General features: G+C 40.5%; 1 long non-coding RNA gene across 1 annotated transcript; it reads left to right on the forward strand.

Moving 5' to 3' along the window:
• The first annotated feature begins 532 nt into the window (after positions 1-532).
• LOC135982282 (uncharacterized) lies at positions 533-13,652 on the forward strand. The gene is made up of 2 exons (XR_010599560.1): positions 533-714; positions 12,585-13,652. It is a non-coding gene; the product is annotated as an uncharacterized LOC135982282 (long non-coding RNA).
• Positions 13,653-18,277: the final 4,625 nt, after the last annotated feature.

An 18,277-nucleotide genomic window follows, 5' to 3' on the forward strand; every position in this document is an offset into this window, starting at 1 on the left:
AAAAGTCACTGGACAGATAAGCCCTGGCTACACCAAGGAATTGCTATTTTTCAACTGGCGCTGCTATGATGGAAACAGCCAAGATTCTAATGTAATGGCCCAACTATCCATCTTGTGTGGGGTGCATCCAATGCAGTGTATTCACACAACATTTCCTGAAAGCTTTGCAGGCTCTGTAGGTTGTTGCATTCATCCCAAAATTTTCAGTACAGCTTCCTGTAGCAGTGTATGACATCTACAATATACAATTTTTGTTATATAAGCAGACCACCTGAGTCAGCATAGACAAGTGGCTAGGATACTGGACTGGGAATCTGTAGGTCTGGATTCTGTTCTTGGCTCTGATACTAGCCTCTCTATGATCTTGAGCATATTTCTTTACCTCTCTGTTTCTAGAGTTTTTTCCATTGGTAGGAAAGGAATAGTGACACCTCCCTCCCTTTGTGTAGGGTCTTGAGATCCAAGGATGAAAAGATTGTATAAGAACTAATTATTTTTTGCACTAGTTCTCACTTCTGCTTTGTTCTGATAGATGCTGTGAATGTCTCTGTGCTGCACCAGGGACAGGGGCTATGATTACACATTAAAGTTGCAGGTGCTATGGTGGAGGGTCACCCACTTCACCCCAAGCTTCTGCCGCATGGAATCTGTGCCTGGAACCCCAGAGTCTGTTGCAATGAGGAAAGCTATCTTTGGGTGGCAGTGCCTGAGGAGGTAAGAAGGTTGGGGTTTTGTTATTATTATTCTATTTATTTTCTCTAAATTTTAATATTTTATTGGGTTCCTGTTTTTCTTTCTTGAGTTCTCCTGTCATTTTTGTGGTGGTTTTGCAGACTTCATGAGTGTAATTTTGTCTCCCTTTTAATGCTGAGAAAGAAAGGGTTCAGATCCTGTTCCAGAGAGAGGAGATCTAGCTAGGCCTCACTATGAAGCCCATCTGGCTCCCATTTCCTCTGTCCCGTCTCATGCATGGGGGACCTAGGTACCTGTGTGCTCATGAGTATTAGAATTGCCACCCAAAACACATTGGGGTCTGTGACAGGATGTCAGGTTCTAGAACCCTCCACTGAGGTCTTTTCTGTTTGTTTGGAGCCAGATCAGGTGGGTCCCATTAGCTCTAACTCAGGATGATAAAAGGTGGAGAGTACAAGACAAGAGAGAGAGTAAGAGGTGTGAAGCAGGGTTTGTAAGGAATAACCCTAGAAGTATCCAGCTTATGAGGAAGCTCAGGCTAAAATGTGTTAGTTGTTCAAGTAAGAGTAAAGGAAAAACCCAGATGGAGACAGGTTTGTGTGTGTGCTTTGAACATTAATACAGCATGTGTGGTATTGGGGGTAAGGTAGGGACTCAGGCCATTCAGAACCTATGCAGATGTTAGTATATCCTTGGGCCATGAAGATATTAACTATTTAAAATTCTTGATGAGGTGATATCTGGGTGTTTGTGTCTGTAAAGTGAGGGTGCAGGTACACATAGCATAGTATAAATACAATATATGGTGCTATTTTTAAAAATGGAAATTAAAAAAGAGTACCTCATACAATTTTTCCAGGGGTGGGGACAGGTATAGAAGGTAAGAAAGACTGAGGGAGGGGGAGGGATAGCTCAGTGGTTTGAGCATTGGCCTGCTAAACCCATGATTGTGAGTTCAATCCTTGAGGGGGCCACTTAGGGGCCTGCTAGTGAAGGCAGGGGGCTGGACATGATGACCTTTCAAGGTCCCTTTCAGTTCTAGGAGATGGGATATCTCCATGAATTTAGAACCACACTTGTCAGATGTTAGTCATTTTGTTCAGTACACTCCTGGGAGGTGCTCAGATACTACAGTGGTATAAGAATCTGAACCAAAGACAGTCTATACTGTTTTCTGCTGGTAAAGCACTATCAAAATAAATGATTAAATGCTGAGCTTTACAGAAATAGGCTGAGGGGCATGCTGATATCTTAATTTTTATAATGCATACTTCCATAATTCTACACAATTGAGGAAGGGTTTGAGACTTGTTTGATTTTCTTTGTCATAAGGTTTTAATAGACTCATGGATTATGAACCAAGACCTACCTCATCCACAAAAAATAGAGCATTTAATCTTAATTTTTCCAAGCCATTTTTCCTGACTGATATCTTTGATTCTCCTGATAGAAAACTTGCTAAAGTTGTGCAAGAGTATTTCATCAAAAGTTGCATTTTATGGACCTTATAACTAATGAAAAATGTGTGCATTTTATCACACGAATTACAAATAAGAAAAACACCCCCAAATTACTGAAATCCAATACATGCTGTATTGTGCATGCAATTAGTGGAATGTTTTATTTTTCTTTGCAATATAGTCAATCACCTAAATGTTGTTAGTTGTCTGTGATTATTTCTGTTAATGACAATGTAAATTCATGAGATGTAATCAGCTATCGAGTAATTTTGATCACACCACTCTTAATGTATTTGTGTTTTTTTTAAAAAAAGGACACACAATTTCAAAAACAAGTATTTTAAACATTCTGAACAAAACCCATCCCTGATGTAGCTCCTGTGACATCAGAGGAGTCATTTAGTGATGTGTGAATTTATCCTTCTGACCTGCAATCTAGTCAGTCTTTCCTGGGTATGCTACAAATGGAAATCACTACATGTGTGGTCCTATGAGCAACATGGGATATACTTGTTTAATTGTTTCCCATTCTGGTTATGATACAGTATAGACCGTTAATCTCAAGAACAAAATAGTGATTATTTTTTTTGGTGGGAGAAAAGATAAGCCTTATGTTGTACATATTGACTATCATCACATGTCTAAGTCCCCAGAGGCTGTGCATCTGTTATGCATATTTGTTCTGCAGTGCTTGTTACAGTACATTTGTTTCAGAGTTCATGGATCTGTTATTAATAGGTATATTGCTAGTACCTTCAGGATAAGGTTGAGGCAGATGTTGCTTTCACAGAGACCTTGGTAAATGAATGATATATGATAGGTTATTCCATCGGTCAGAGAAAATGGAATGTGGCTGATATCTCTTCTTCCAGGAGAAGATTGACAGGTGTGTTTGGCTGATACTGGAGGACCAAATCCAGAGCGTTGTGGTGGCTTTGGTGACACACGATTTGTTTCCTTTCTCCATTGCCGTTTAGTTGGTGGCATTTCACTCTGTCTTGTATAAATGCTTCAGGGCAGGGAACATGTCTTACTCTGTAAAACACCATGTCAGTCTAATTCATAAATAAATAACAGTTACTGTTCACTCTTATCCAGTGAGCAGCTTTGTTACTCACAGAATGGAAAAAGGCTGGCACAAGGAGTAGATATCTGGATTACAGGTAAACCATAAACTCCTGTTTCCTTTGCTAATGTGGACACTGGTCAGAATCTATGCCTAGCTTCAAGTGAGTTCTGTCCCATTTCACCTTTAGGATGGTTTCCTCTCATTTTGATGGGGAGTACGGAGTAGAGAGCAGAACATGACAATTTCAGGTAAGAGTTTGGGCAGATTTAAGAAACACATTGGATTTTTTTTTTAAATATGGAGAACCACTTTATATGCTTTAAAAATAACCCCAGGGAAGAGCAGTCAAATCACTGATCTGTCTGGTCTGAGCACTTAGGGACTACTTAACTGGTTGACCAAGTGTCAAGACAGGGATGTTTTGGCACATCAAGGATACGTCCTCTCATTCAGTAACAGTTTTTCAGTTTTCTGGAAAGAATTGTGTTTTCTATAGCTACCATCTGACCAGCCTGGAGTTTGGGCCTCATGTCCAAAATGTATTCAGGATTTTGGGCTTGGGTTATCCTGAAATTAGAGAGGTGATGTTCAGTGTTTTTCTGGTTATAGGTAAGGATGCCTGGAGTTGGTCCCTCCTGCTGAAAGATGTTAATTCATTTTGTTTGCTCACTCACTAACCTCTCACAGTCCCTCTTTCCTCAATTAGTGACAACTAATAATCTAGGTCGGTGGTCATAACATTTCACATTGAGAGTGGATGTAGCCAGCTGGGAGAGAACAAGTGGCTTTCTGGCTGAATACCAGTCCCACCATGTGGAAAGGTGAGATGAGGGGTCAACTCACTGTCTCACCAATGGTTGTGTAGCAACACTGTTTTCCATTTTACAATGGAGGAACACAGAAATATATTCACACTAATTATTGTTAATGCAACCTTTCTGTCAGATGGTGTTGGTAGCAGTAAGGGCTGGGTTCAATATCAAGGGATTTCTCTTAAAATAACAAGAGAGAACCTGCTCTAGCCCCAACCCAGAAACCTGCAAAAACTAAATACCTCCCCTGAACACCTCTAATAGACAGTATGTCCCTGCTAGTAAGCACTGAGTCTGTACATAACAAAAAGAAAACTTTTATTAAGGGGAAAGGGAGCATAACATTAATTTGGGAAAACAAACAATAATGCAAAACTATGCAAACTCTCTCCCACAGTATGTTAGGCAGTGCCCTTTGCCTCGTTTCCCACCTTGCAGTATGAAAGTCCAACAGGCAAATGTATCTTCAGTACATCTTGTCCCCTTTCCCTCTGCTGAATATCACTAATGGTTTGTTGTTGGAGGTCAGACAAGTCCCAAAGTCCAGGGGTACATCAGGTGGGTTCATCTTCAGCTTCTAACGGAAGTGAAACCTGTACCACTATTACCGCTGCTGCTTTGCCAGCTGCTACCATCCAACACTACCCACCAGATATAAACACTTGTCTCCCACCTCCTTTGGTTTTGGATCGCTACCACATGCTTAGCAAGTGAGACTAATGTTATGGTGACCGCTCTGTTAGAGATGGAAAGAAGGAGCAGGAGGATCCAGAGGCGGATTGAGTGAATGGACTTCTTTATTGCGGTATTTGTTCCCCTCAACCCAATCGTCAAGTAAGCCCCGAGTTAATCACATCACACTCTTTTATCTAAGTTAATATGTAAATACCCACATTTGCTTCAACATCCCCCAAACCCTTATTTAATAATATGAATGCCCATATAATGAATATTAATAGCTATATACTGAATATAATTATACCCACCCCTGTTTACAGCATTAAACATCAGAGGGGTAGCCGTGTTAGCCTGAATCTGTAAAAAGCAACAGAGGTCCTGTGGCACCTTTGAGACTAACAGAAGTATTAGGAGCATAAGCTTTCGTGGGTAAGAACCTCACTTCTTCAGATGCAAGACATTAAGCATTAAACATATTATACAGACATTTTTACCTTGAAGATACATTTCTTTGCAGTAATTGTAGCCACAAGTTCCCTTAATCAGCAGTTCACATGGGAGGGAGGAAGGGGCCATGACCCCAAGCTCATTTATGTAGCTGGGAGAGAAGGGAGGGGGGAGATACTTCTTCACACAAAGGCTGTTATCCTTCAGACAACCATATTCCTTATTCAGCTACAATGCTTATCTATCCTTAAGAGGCAGAAGGGAAGGGAAAAGGATAGCAACTTTATCAAGCGACGAAATAGTGCTTGCCTGTGCCTTACTCCCTATTACCATGATAGCAGTTTCCCAGGTCTTCACTTAACCCTTCCATACCCCAACACACTCAGTTAGGTCATATTAAGTACAATTCTGTTGCCCTTTAGTCATACAGTAAGGATAACAACATTTCATTACCCCTGTATCCAAGACTTCAGTGAATTTTAACCCAAAACAGCCAGAATTGGTCACCTTGGCAAAGCATATATGTCAAGACAAATAAAGTCTGTTCATGAGGTCTTTTCTTTCAGTTCCTCAATAGATGGCAGCAGAGAGTTCATTCAGACCATATGCTTACTTCAATTATTTGTAATACATGAGTGCCTAGAAGTCCTGCCTGAAATCAGAACCCCATCGTATTAGATACTGGTACAAATACACAATAAAAGAAAGCCTCCACTCCAAAGAGTTCATAATAGATTGACAAGATTGCTGAAGTGGTTTGCTAGTTGAGGTCACCGCACAAAACCAGCCAGGGGAAGAAGAGGGATAAACTGCAAGTGAAAAGTCTCTTTAAAAAAAATCTACTTCCTTTGCAAGCCTGCCCTATTGAAGACATCTTTACTGTGACTCCCAATACACTCAATCCTATTGTAATACTTTTACAGTACTATGTGGACTGTTAGGTTATGAAAAATTGAGAATGAGTCAAAGTGAGGAAAATCTTTTCTTGGGCTTGAGTGGGGGTAATATGATCATTTGCCAAGATGAGTACAGGGACATCCATCCATTCTCTTGTAGTCAAAACATGTAAGAAATTAGTACTGTACATAGAATAAAGTAACTTGTCATTGGGAGGAATTTTTTAAAAAACATATTGGGTTCTAATCTGTGGCCTGTGGAGCATGTGCTCAATGTTAAGGCTGCGATTCAGTCACAGAGGTCACTGAATCCGTGACTTCAGCCAGCGCTGGCTGGGAGCTGCAGGGTCCCCTGCTGCCTGCAGAGGCCAGGAGCTACAGGGTACCCCTGCAGCTCCTGGCCAGCTGTGGGCAGCAGGTGGACCACCCACTGCTCCCAGCCACTGCAAGTGGCAGGGGGGACCCCTGCTACTTGGAGCTGCGAGTGGAGGGGGACCCTGGAGCTTCTAGCCCCCATGGGTGGCGAAGGCCCCTGGAACTCCCAGACCATGGGCAGATGCCCAGGCTCCTCACTTTGTGATGGATATTTTAAATAAAAGTCAGGGATAGGTCACAGGCTTCCATGAATTTTTCATTGTTGACCGTCACCTGTCTGTGACTTTTACTAAAAAATATCTGTGACAAAAATCTTAGCCTTACTCATTGTCCACAAAGAGTTGGCTAGGCATGTGATTCTGGCTCTACGTGCTTTTTGCTGTGAGATTACATTATGTGAGGATGAGATGGGGTGAGGGTGGGCTGGGAGGGGGAGAGAGAGAGGGCAGGGTGGGACAGACCAAATTAGCCCCCTGCCATCCTCAGTATACATATTACATCAATTAAAAAAAATTATTCACACTGATTAACTGATGTGTATCTTACATTACCTCTGAACTTCGCCCAATGATATTCCAGGATATAGCAATATTTCATAACATTGTAACCTAAGATAGTGTCTATTTTATATTGTGTTTGCACAGGGTTGTGAATCGGTACTGAGTATATACTGAGGCTATGCTAGATCTTTTCATATACTTCATGTGGTTATAATATCATCAATCCCTTATTAAAATCTATTGTTTCATTTTCTAGATTAGACTTTTAATCATATAATTCAGGCAATTTTGTATATAGACATATTTATTACTTTGTAATAAAAGATAATCTATTACTTTAAAAATACCGCCTGACATACTGTAATTAAATTTAATTGATGATTATTTAAATATGATCCTTACAGATGCATAAATGTTTACATGATCATTTCAACTGAGCATTGTGAGTAGAAGGTGCCATTCACTGTTGTATATTTTGCAACAGATATAGTTAATGAGTAGAACTTTCCAAAAATAACACTTTAAAGCAGTGTAATTCTTGTTGAAGGCCAGTTTAAAAGACGGCCGAGCATTGTGAATATTATAATACACTGCATTGTATTGGATGAATCAGTGAGTTTTATGAAAAACAGTTTTAAACTACATAGTAATAGTGGGGTATGACAGAATATAGTTAAATTGACGTCAATACGTTTTCCATCTAAGATAACTAAATTTATATTTGTCAGTATAAACGTATTTAGTGAATAGCTAGGAAAAATGAAGTATTAACAACTTAAAATAATTACTTTTAATAATTACTTTTCATATGTAATACTACTTGTATTCAGCTTGCTACATTTAATAATAAAAATACTGAGCTGTGTTGTATGTTGACTGTTATGTTTGATTTCCAGTACTGATATCAACACATACTGGAACTCAATACATGCTAGTTCATCTTCCAAAACTTTACATTGTGTTCAGGAAAAGCTCCTGTATCCTGGAGAATATTTCACAGTAAATAAATGGAGGAAGCAAGTGCAAATCCTTGGCAACATATTACCCCAACGTGCTACTTCTGCTATTAACAATATGGTATAACATCTACTGGTTGGTACAAAATGGTTGGCTGTGCAATTACTACATAACTAATTATATTCTCTGCAATAATTAGTACTTTTTACAGTGTCACATCGTCAAAGTGCTGCACAAACAACTGATTGATCCGTACTCACTCCTCCTCCTTCATTCTCCAGTCTTTGATATTCTCAGTTTTTTATCTGAAATCCTTAAACAATTAAGAAATTTCTGTTTTAATTTTTTAGTAAACTATTATCAGTTTATTACTGAACAAGATAAGAAGTAAGGAATGAATGACATGACTGTTCATTAAAACAAAGTATGCTATACTTTCCTCATTTATTTTTACCAATAAGTAATCAATTAGTAGCAGTTTTCCCTCTTGCTGTATATTTCATATTAAATAATATTGCTGAACTATTCCAAGGCCTTGTCTGTGCAAGCTCTAAGCTGCACCATTACAAACTGCGTTGCACTGGTGTAAACTACATCTATGCTAGGGTTTGCACTGGGACAACTAAACCAGTAGTTTAAAAAAAATCCAGATCCTGACTCACTGACACTAAGGTCTCTTTACATCACACTGGCATGTAATTTATATCCATTTCAATGTCTCTTTATGTTGCCAGATGGTGTGATGAGGCCTTAATGTAAATGAGAATCAGTCTGTAAGTGTAGGCAAGGCTTACACTGCATCAGTTTCAATGAGCTTTAAATACTTGATTGTGGTTTCAGGAAGTCTAACTATTTCAGACTGACTAAACCATCCCTATATGAAACTGACAAGTGTGAGGGATTCAGGCAAAAACAACAAATATATATCTAGGAATATCTGAATTGTCAATGGAGAGGCATTATTTTGCCATGGTAGAACAAGGAAGCAACAGGATTAAGAGAGGGAAAACTTACTTTCCATCCTCACATAAAAGAGGAAAGAAAATATGGATGATGTCATGGTGATGTCTATTATATTCCACCATATCAGGAAGAGGAGGTGGATGAGGCATTTCCAGAACAAACAGAAATATCTAAAATACAAGACCTGCTAGCAGTGGGGGACTCTAACTACCCAGACACCTACTGGAAAAGTAAAAGGCAAAACACAACATTTCTAATAAGTTCTTGGAATGTATTCGGGACAAATTTTTGTTTTAGAAAGTGGAGGAAGTAACCAGGTGGTCAGCTATTTTAGACTTGATTCTGACCAACAGAGAGGAACTGATTACAAATCTGATGGGGGAAGGCAATCTGGGTGAAAGTGATCATGAAATGACAGATTTCCTGATTGTAAGGCAGTGTTTCTCAAACTGGGGTCGCCGCTTCTGTAGGGAAAGCTCCTGGCGGGCCGGGCCGGTTTGTTTACCTGCCCCATCTGCAGGTCCGGCTGATTGTGGCTCCCAGTGGCCGTGGATCGCCGCTGCAGGCCAATGGGAGCTGCAGAAAGCGGCAGCCAGTATGTCCCTCAGCCCGCGCCGCTTCCAGCAGCCCCCATTGGCCCGGAGCAGCAAACCTCGGCCAGTGGGAACCGTGATCGGCTGGACCTGCAGACGGGGCAGGTAAACAAACCGTCCCGGCCCGCAAAGGGCTTTCCTATACAAGCAGTGACCCCAGTTTGAGAAACACTGTTCTAAGGAAAGGAAGAAGTGAAAACAGCAGAATAAGAACAATGGACTTCAAAAAAGCAGACTTTAACAAACTCAGAAAACTGGTAAGTAAAGTCCCATGGGAAGAAAATTAAAGAAATAAAGGAGTTGTGGAGAGATGTTCAAGGAGGCAATATTAAAGGCACAATTGCAAACTCTCCCAATGTGAAGGAAAGAGAACAATTTTGATCTCTTATTATTCTTTCTAGCAGGAGCTCTTTAATGATTTGAAAAATTATTATACAGTGGGTAAACAACTAGTTAAAAGACCATACTCAAAGAGTAATTATCAATGGTTTGCTGTCAAACTGGGTGTTTAGTGGGGTTCCACAGGGATCAGTCCTAGGTCTGGCACCAGTCAATATTTTCATAAATAACTTGCATAACGGAGTGGAGAGTCTGCTTATAAAATTTGCAGATGACACCAAGCTGGGAGGGGTAGCAAGTACTTTGGCGGACAAGATTAGAATTTAAAATGACCTTGATAAACTGGAGAATTGGTCTGAAATAAACAAGGTGAAATTCACTAAAAAACAAGGGCAAAGTACTTCAGTTAGGAAAGAAAATTCAAATGCACAACTACAAAATGGGGAATAGTTGGCTAGGTGGTAGTACTACTAAAAGGATCTGGGGGTTGTAGTGGACCACAAATTGAATACGAGTCAACAATATGATGGAGTTGTGGTTCCAGGAAGTCTAACTATTTCAGACAGAAAAAAGCTAATATAATTCTGGGGTATATCGACAGGAGCTAATTGGCCCTCTTTTCAGCACTGGTGAGGCCTCAGCTGGAATATTGTGTCCAATTCTGGGCACCACACTTTAGGTGGACAAATTGGAGAGAGTCCAGAAGAGAGCAACAAAAATGATAAAAGGTTTAAAAAACCTGGGCATGTTTAGTCCTGAGAAAAGACTGGGGTGGGTAGGTGGACCAGATAAGTTTTCACATATGTTAACAGCTGTTATAAAGAGGATAAAGATCAATTGTTGATCTTGTCCACTGAAGATAGGACAAGAAATAATGGACTTAATATGCAGCAAGGGAGACTTAGTTAGAAAGTTTTCCCTAATACCTAACTATATGGATAGTTAAGCAATAGGATAGGCTTCCAAGGGAGGTTGTGGAATCTCCCATCATTGGAGGTTTTTAAGAACAGATTGGACAAACAACCTAGACCATCCCTGACAGGTTACTTGGTCCTGCCTTAGGGAGCTGGATTTGATGAACTCAAGGATCCTTTCAGCCCTATGATTCCTATCTGTTAGTGTGTGGGATAAATTTAGAAAAAAGTATCACTTTGGACATTTTACATTAGATTGGATAAAAATAAGGGTGTATCTATGCATGCTACAAACTTTGGTAGACACAAGTTATGTCATCATACAGCTGCCAAAATTTATATATTGCTCAGATGCATGCATACGTCACACTACAGACCCAAGCTACGCAGTGTGCATGCAAATCACAGACACCTGTGTGAGCAATTAGCCCAGTTGCAGGCTCGGGTGGTGCACAGACCCTATGGAAGCAGATGGCATGCTGAAGGGGAAAAGCACTGACATTATGTGCCCAAACAGACCATTCATTTCCTGAATCAGCCCCTGCAGTGCCACTGCCCAAACGCTTTAATGGGAATAGGTAGAATTCTGGGGTTTCTGAACCAATGCAGGCTGCTCTTCCTGCTCCATCCCCACAGACCAGACTAAGGTGGGGCTACTGGTCAGACTGCTCTCTGGAGAAGCTCTTGATTGGGCCTCCCCCACTATTGGAGCAGAACATCTCAGTGCTCCTGGACTTGGATGCCTTCCTTCAAGTCTTCATGGCCATTTTTGATGACCCGCATCTGCTCTGAGAGGCTTCCCACTGGAAATTTTGCCAGGGGCATAGTGTCTTTAATTAGGGTCTGCCTCCAGCCCCCTCCTCCTGGGTCACCTCACTTTATACCTCATCTATGCAGTCTCAGGGGTGGTGAAGCTTGCAACTGTCTCTCTCTCTTGGCTGATCTGTCTCTATGGTCAACAGTTTTCTTCCTGTTATAGACTGTTCCTTTTTAAGCTTTTCCCCTCTGGGCAGAGCATGCCTTACAGGTGGGCTTGGTTAATGCTGGTTGAGTCCAGAAGAGCTCATTAGCTTCCTCTCTACAAGAGTCAAGGTGTGCCCCTTCACAAACCCCAACCCTCAAGTTGGAAAGGCAGTCCTGGGGCAGGTTGTCTCCATCTCTGATTTCCTGTGAAAAGAAATTGGCATTAGTATGGTCCTTTCCCACCCGGTGTTGCACTCTGAAACAATAGGGTTGAAGTGCAAGGCACCATCACATTATACATAGGTTCATGGCTTTCAGGGTATGGATCTAGTGTAGGAGATCATGATCTGTGATCAAGGGAATTGATGGTCCACTTGGTCACTAGTGCCTCCTTTTCAATAATTGAGTAGGCCTTTTCTCTAGGGAATAGCTTCCTACGGAGGTACAGAATTGGATGTTTTTCTCCTATGAAGTTTTGTGAGAACATGGCACCAAGTCAGATTTCTGAGGCATCCGTGTGAAGTATGAATTCACGGGGAAAATCGGGGCTGAAGAGCATGGGCATCAGGCATAGTCATGCTTTCAGTTCACTAAAGGTTCCCCACATTTCTCATCCCATCAGATATTTTTGGAGTTGTTACCTTGTATGAGGTCTGTGAAGGGGAGGGGCTGTGATTGAGGCAAAACTGGGGATAAACCTTCAGCAATACCCTGCCATGCTGAGAAAATGCCTACCTTGACTCTTCATCTGGGGAACTGGGCATGATGTTAGGGCCTGTAACTTGTGGATCACTGGTTTCCTGAGGCCGCTGCCTATGCAGTACCCCAAATAGGTGACTTCAGTCATGGCTAGTCTACATTTTGCAGGGTTGGCCATAAGACCGCCATCTTTGAGGGCCTTTAACACTGCCTTTGATTGTTGCAGGTGATCTTCCCAAGTAGGACTGCAGACGACAATGTCATCTAGGTAGGATGCAGCATACTGATGGTGTGGGCTAAGGATTCTATTCATAAAGCTGTTGGAAAGTTGCAGCAGTTCCATGGAAGCAGAAACGGGTGGTGAGGCCTGCAACTGTCTCCCTCTTGGGTGATCTGTCTCTGTGATCAGCAGTCTCTGAGGTACAGCAATCTTCTTCCTGTTCACCACCCCTTCCTGAGACAGGCTTTCCCTTTTTAAGCTTCCCCACTTCGAGGCAGAGCAAGCCTTACAGGTGTGTCTGATTAGTGCTTGCTGAGTCCAGAAGAGCTCTTTAGCCTCCTCTCTACTAGAGTCAGGGCATGCCCCTTTATAAAGATCCTTGTAGTTGGAGGATCTCCCACAGCAGCATGACTACACAGTAACCCATGCTCCCTCAACCAAGCTTCTTAGAGCAGTGGCTCTCAACCTTTCCAGATTACTATATCCCTTTCAGGAGTCTGATTTGTCTTGTGTACCCCAAATTTCACCTCATTTAAAAACTATTTGCTTACAAAATTAGACAGAAAAATACAAAAATGTCACAGCACACTATTATTGAAATATCGCTTACTTTCTCATTGTTACAATAAAATTATAAAATAAATAAATTGGAATATAAAGATTGTACTTACATTCAGTGTATAGTATATAGAGCAGTATCAACAAATCATTGTCTGTATGAAATTTTAGTTTGCTAGTGCTTTTTATGTAGCCTGTTGTAAAACTAGGCAAATATCTAGATGAATTGAGACTGAGAATGGCTGAGCCATTACACACATTAAATCTATTTCCCCATGTTAAGTATTCTCACACCTCTTGTCAAACTATCTGTAATGGGCTATCTTGATTATCACTACAAAAGTGTTTTCTCTTAATTAATTAGCCTCTTAGAGTTGGTAAGACAACTCCCACCTTTTCATGTTCTCTGTATGTATATATATCTCTTTACTATATGTTCCATTCTATGCATCCGATGAAGTGGACTGTAGTCCACGAAAGCTTATGCTCAAATAAATTTGTTAGTCTCTAAGCTGCTACAAGTACTCCTGTTCTTTTTGCGGATACAGACTAACATGGCTGCTACTCTGAAAACTGATAAGCTGGTCTATGAACTGAGCCTTAGACCTGATGTGGAGACAGGGGTTGTGGTGAAAGACAGCCCATAGAGAGCAGCTGCAGTGAGGTTCCCCACCACCTAATGAAATCACTAAGATGAAATCGCTAGGTGGTGGAACCTCAGAACACGGTATTGTGGCTAAGTGTAGTGTGGTAAGAGAGATAGAAGCAAAGGTGATCCCATATGCAGGAAGTTCTAATGGGGTGATTACTAATAGCTGTATTAGGTGGTTGTGGTGCTGTGAAACTGGACAGGATCCGACCAGACCAAGGACACAGCAATGCAGCAACAGCAAGAGGTGGTGGTGGTAGCAAAGCTGCACCGGCTCATCCCCTCCAACTTGTCCCTGTCTCTCTTGCACCACTGGCTCCTCACCTCAGTCCCAGTTTCTCTGTCTAGTAAGTACTAGTCTCAAACCAGTCCCAGTCTCCCCAACTCCCCAGTATTCACACTGTGGGTTGGTGTCAGGCCAGCACTAGAGCTGTGAGAGGCTTGAGAATGCTCAGCTAGGATAGAATCTTCAGAGAATTTAGCTGTTAAACGCTTGCAAGTCTCTATCAAGCATGTCTGAATTGCAATTTTTCATCAGCTTATAACTTGGCCAAATGTGGCCAACATGTGGGACAACAAAATGCACATTCTTGACACATAGGCCACCCTCCTGCTAAATTTCAAGTCCCTTTTCCAAAGCACAAGATTTCTTTAACACTGAAAAACGTTATTTTCCTTAGCCTTGTTTTTGGAAATGGCTGAATTGTTTTGGCTGAAATTCTCCCTTGTCCTCATCCATCCCTGTGGTGGGAAGAACTTCTCAAAAGCCCAGCACTGTGGCATTTAATTTCAAAAGGGGGAACTATGCAAAAATCAGGGGGTTAGTTAAACAGAAGTTAAAAAGTACAGTGACTAAAGTGAAATCCCTGCAAGCTGCCTGGGCGCTTTTTAAAGACACCATAATAGAGCCCAATTTCAATGTATACCCCAAATTAAGAAACACAGTAAAAGAACTAAAAAAGAGCCACCGTGGCTTAACAACCATGTAAAAGAAGCAGTGAGAGATAAAAAGACTTCCTTTAAAAAGTGGAAGTCAAATCCTAGTGAGGCAAATAGAAAGGAGCATAAACGCTGCCAAATTAAGTGCAAGAATGTAATAAGAAAAGCCAAAGAGGAGTTTGAAGAACGGCTAGCCAAAAACTCCAAAGGTAATAACAAAATGTTTTTTAAGTACATCAGAAGCAGGAAGCCTGCTAAACAATCAGTGGGGCCCCTTGATGATTGAGATACAAAAGGAGCGCTTAAAGACGATAGTCATTGCGGAGAAACTAAATGGATTCTTTGCTTCAGTCTTCACGGCTGAAGGTGGTTAGGGAGATTCCCAAACCTGAGCCGGCTTTTGTAGGTGACAAATCTGAGGAACTGTCACAGATTGAAGTGTCACTAGAGAGGTTTTGGAATTAATTGATAAACTTAACATTAACAAGTTACCGGGACCAGATGGCATTCACCCAAGAGTTCTGAAAGAACTCAAATGTGAAGTTGCAGAACTATTAACTAAGGTTTGTAACCTGTCCTTCAAATTGGCTTCTGTACCCAATGACTGGAAGTTAGCTAATGTAACGCAAATATTTAAAAAGGGCTCTAGAGTTGATCCCGGCAATTACAGACCGGTAAGTCTAACGTCGGTACCGGGCAAATTAGTCGAAACAATAGTTAAGAATAAAATTGTTACACATATAGAAAAACATAAACTGTTGAGCAATAGTCAACATGGTTTCTGTAAAGGGAAATCGTGACTTACTAATCTATTAGAGTTCTTTGAAGGGGTCAACAAACATGTGGACAAGGGGGATCCAGTGGACATAGTGTACTTAGATTTCCAGAAAGCCTTTGACAAAGTCCCTCACCAAAGGCTCTTAAGTAAAGTAAGTTGATCTGGAGAAAGGGGTAAACAGTGAGGTGGCAAAGTTTGCAGATGATACTAAACTGCTCAAGACAGTTAAGACCAAAGCAGACTGTGATGAACTTCAAAAAGATCTCACAAAACTAAGTGATTGGGCAACAAAATGGCAAATGAAATTTAATGTGGATAAATGTAAAGTAATGCACATTGGAAAAAATGACCCCAACTATACATACGATATGATGGGGGCTAATTTAGCTACAACAAGTCAGGAAAAAGATCTTGGAGTCATCGTGGATAGTTCTCTGAAGATGTCCGCGCAGTGTGCAGAGGCGGTCAAAAAAGCAAACAGGATGTTAGGGATAATTAAAAAGGGGATAGAGAGTAAGACTGAGAATATATTATTGCCCTTATATAAATCGATGGTACGCCCACATCTCAAATACTGCATATAGATGTGGTCTCCTCATCTCAAAAAAGATATACTGGCACTAGAAAAGGTTCAGAAAAGGGGAACTAAAATGATTAGGGGTTTGGAATAGGTCCCATATGAGGAGCGATTAAAGAGACTAGGACTCTTCAGCTTGGAAAAGAGGAGACTAAGGGGGGATATGATAGAAGTATATAAAATCATGAGTGATGTGGAGAAAGTGGATAAGGAAAAGTTATTTACTTATTTCCATAATACAAGAACTAGGGGTCACCAAATGAAATTAATAGGCAGCAGGTTTAAAACAAATAAAAGGAAGTTCTTCTTCATGCAGTGCACAGTCAACTTGTGGAACTCCTTACCTGAGGAGGTTGTGAAGGCTAGGACTATAACAGCGTTTAAAAGAGAACTGGATAAATTCATGGTGGTTAAGTCCATTAATGGCTATTAGCCAGGATGGGTAAGGAATGGTGTCCCTAGCCTCTGTTTGTCAGAGGATGGAGATGGATGGCAGGAGAGAGATCATTTGATCACTGCCTGTTGGTCCACTCCCTCTGGGGCACCTGGCATTGGCCACTGTCGGTAGACAGGATACTGGGCTAGATAGACCTTTGGTCTGACCCAGTACGGCCATTCTTATGTTCTTATGTTATGTTCTTATGTAGTTGGTCAGATTGATGCATGATCTCTTATTTTCTGATTTTTCAGTCATAAATGTATCGTGACCATAATAATTTAAGGAAAATGTCCATCAAATACCCAGTAACAGATGATCATGAAAAGAATACCTGGTATTCTCATACAAAGGAACCTTTAAATGTGGAGAAAAATCCACCTCTACTTCTATTGACTTTCTTCTATGCATTCTGTTGACTTTGTGTTTCCTGTCTTAAAGTTTTGGTACATATTAATTCCAGTGGCAATTTACTGTATCTTAAAAGCTCTGAAAGATTTCAATGAGTCTGAGATTAGCTTCTTTTATAAAGAAACTGAGGAGAATATGCCTCTTTAACAAGATAAAGCTACTATGTGGAATTTAAACTCCCTTATTTAGACTGTCCAGCTTTTCCACCAAAGGGATGGCTAATTCAACCAGGTAAAGCTCTCTTTTTAAAAGTGTTACTTGGCAATCAATATAAAAACTCTGAGACTTTTTTGTGTTTGAGATAGCTTGATATATGGGAAATTCTAAATGATTAGTGGCTCAGCTCCTTAAGGAGATTAAATTGTTAATGCTGCCTTTGTCACTTCAAGGTTAGATGAAACAGTCATAACCTTATTTTTGGTTATTCTTGAAGGTGATGAACGAGGAAAAAACAAACTGTTAACCATGGATTCAACACTGGGTGATTCAAACCTTGGTAAGGCATGGTGTCTTCATAGCAAGAACAAGTATCCACAACCCTATAAGAGGTGACTCATTGCTTTTAACAAGGGGGACAGACATACCAAGCTGAATTATATCAATACTGTTTGTGGTTTGTAGAATTGATTTTTATCCCAGACATGCACCCACAGAACCTTTCTATTTTAAAATACAATTGACAGTGCTATTGGACTTCTGTAAATAATTAGGTAAAAGTCCAACCATTCTGTACTGAATTTTGTACTTATCATTATGGACAGAATTCTGATAAGTTACCCTATATTAAGAATCTAGTTCTCTATTGATATGGTTTATGTCTAAATGAATGTACATCCTGAATGATTACTGCATGATTCAAAGTGACATTTCAGGGAACATATAAAACCAATTGTTTTAGTCATGTATTGAATATGCCAGAAGGTTTTTATTCAACTGGCTATGTAGCACTTTGGACCTACTATTTCAGGTACTATTTACAGGATGGTATAAAATCTTGAGATTACTGCTGCTGCATTGATGTCAATGACAATCTTCAGAATCTCCACTATCAAACATAATTTTGTGAGGGAATCTAGTGAGTTTGAACTCTTATCAGTGAATCAAATTAAAAAAGCAGATTGGTTTACACATATCTAACTACACAAGACTTCCTTCAAGGAGATTAAGGATCTGATCCTGTGAGGAGCTGAGCACTAGTTTCATGGACTTTGATTTTTGTAGTTGTTTGGGCAGTAGTTTTACTATCTAAGTATTAGGACAGTGGACACTAATAATAGCATAAGTATCCAGTGTCTTAGTATAAAAAAAATGGAAAACCCTTAAACAGTACAAAGGCCTAGGTTAGTCTAGA

The sequence above is a fragment of the Chrysemys picta genome, chromosome 3 (assembly GCF_011386835.1).
Source record: "Chrysemys picta bellii isolate R12L10 chromosome 3, ASM1138683v2, whole genome shotgun sequence".
In the NCBI taxonomy this organism is placed as follows: Eukaryota; Metazoa; Chordata; order Testudines; family Emydidae; genus Chrysemys; species Chrysemys picta.